Source organism: Leptonychotes weddellii, chromosome 3 (assembly GCF_054177405.1).
Source record: "Leptonychotes weddellii isolate Sample4059 chromosome 3, ASM5417740v2, whole genome shotgun sequence".
Classification (NCBI taxonomy): Eukaryota; Metazoa; Chordata; class Mammalia; order Carnivora; family Phocidae; genus Leptonychotes; species Leptonychotes weddellii.
This window is the reverse complement of record NC_138371.1, coordinates 152,385,095-152,387,219: the sequence shown is the minus strand read 5'-3', so window position 1 is coordinate 152,387,219 and position 2,125 is coordinate 152,385,095. Positions and strand designations below refer to the sequence as shown.

General features: G+C 38.5%; 1 non-coding gene across 1 annotated transcript; it reads right to left on the bottom strand.

Annotated features, from left to right (window-relative positions):
- Window positions 1-66: 66 nt before the first annotated feature.
- LOC115940407 (small nucleolar RNA SNORA63) lies at window positions 67-197 on the bottom strand. The gene has a single exon (XR_004075173.1). It is a non-coding gene; the product is annotated as a small nucleolar RNA SNORA63 (small nucleolar RNA).
- Window positions 198-2,125: the final 1,928 nt, after the last annotated feature.

Sequence of the window (2,125 nt, the reverse complement as noted above, 5' to 3'; positions counted from 1 at the left end):
CGAAGGCAGACGCTTAATGACTGAGCCACCCAGGCGCCCCTCAAGTCAGTGTTTTACTTGGTAAACATGTCTGAGACCATGCATCCCTGGCTGCTAAGCACCATGGCGGACAGGGCTAGAAAGGTAACAGCTTTATTTTGAGCAGGGGGCAAAGACAAGGCAGCACTTTACAGCTACATTGTAACTAGATCCTGCATCACATATCAGTATTTCTAAAGATAAACTTCTGTTTAATTCTATGGCTTTGCTACCAATTGCATTCTTTTCAATGTTTGAATCTCTTCAGTTCCTTTGTCCTCCCTCCCTCCCTCTCTCTCTCTTTTCTTTCTTTCTTTCTTTGGCAATCTTACAATTTGGATATAAAATACAAAAGAAGATTATGAAAAAGCCCAAAAGAATGTAGTACATAGCCAATTTTGTTTAAAGAACCCAAAGACTGTGCAATTTTTTAAGGAACTCTGCCAAAATGAACCTTTCTGAAGATTTCTTTGTGAGACATGGCTTCAGGCAGAGGAAACTCTTATTTGTGTGCCAGCAGCTGATGATGTGAGATGTGAGAGGTTAACACCACACACTTTCTGGCCCTTGCATTGTGATTCGCTGTTAACTAATGACTGCTCAATCCTATCCAAAGTAAACTCAGTTTGCTGCCTTAGGAGATTTCCCTCACTTATAAGCAGGAAAGTCAAGTGAAATCTTTGTGTTTGTGTGTTCCTTTTTGTAGAGCTTGTGAAAGACTGACATGGAGCTTTTATCAAGCAAGAATGTTTTTTTTTTTTCCTTCTCTTTCCTTTCTTCCTTCCATTCCTCCTTTCCTCCTTCCCTTTCAGTTGTTCTTTATTTCTTTCATCCCCCCTCCCTTTTTGTCCCCCCAACACAGTCTTAAGACTAAAGGGCCCCATTCTTTGAAAAGATAGTTCAAGACAAAGAGGTGTCCAAAAGATCTCTAAGAGCTAAGGATTCCTCTCATCAGAAGTGGAAGGAGAACTTCCCTTGTTCTTGGCATTCCTGCCCTTTCTGTAAGCCAGTGATACTCCTGTACATTCATCTACAAGTATTACCTAGAGCAGACCTCAGCCTACAGTAGGGGCTGTGAAATCATGAACATAGACTAATCATGATTCTATTCACCTAGCACATAATAATAGCAGCAACAACAACAAAAGATAATATTTAGCAATTTAAACACTTTAAAGCCAGGTCAGAGTTGCAAGAATGTTTCCTGTTGCATCTAGAATTAAAAAGTGCCAGTTAAGTATACTATATTTGGAGCTGCTTTAAGAGTAAAATGATTCTGGGCGCCTGGGTGGCTCAGTCGGTTGAGTGACTGCCTTCGGCTCAGGTCATGATCCTGGAGTCCCGGGATCGAGTCCCGCATCGGGCTCCCTGCTCGGCGGGGAGTCTGCTTCTCCCTCTGACCCTTTCATGCTCTATCTCATTCTCTCAAATAAATAAATAAAATCTTTAAAAAAATAATAAATAAATAAATAAATAAAAGAGTAAAATGATTCTATAACTTTCAAGTATATAAAGATGATTACAAATATAATTTTGTAAGACAAAAATACAAAGAAATATCTGATAAATGAATATACATTCATTTATCAGAATCCATTGGTTGTGACTTACACTATTTTAGGACGCTTAAACAAAATGAAATTATTGGGTGGATACAGGGTAGTTCATAGGATTGAAGGAAAAACTGACAAGGACATGAAATAGGCTAACTCCTGTGATACCAGGTGGGAACTCATGGTTTGCTGTTTTTGAACTGATAGCAGAAAACACACACATACACAAAAACAAAGAGAAAATTTCAGTACAAACTTCTTTCTGCCCACAAAATATTTTATTAAAGATTCAATTCCCAGGAAAACTATTGGTCTATCTTAAACTAAAATCCCTTACCTATCACTGATTAAGATCCCTTTCAGAAAGAGATTAAACGGAAGTGAGAGTTATTTCCCTAATGGAAATTTGAGGAACTGTAACCATACAAGGGGTATTTTCTCCCACAAACAAGATCAAAAGACACCTATTATGACCACACCCCCCATACACTGCCTGCTATCATATAGGCACATTCATATTTCTGTACACAGACTTCTACGGTATATCTACTAAA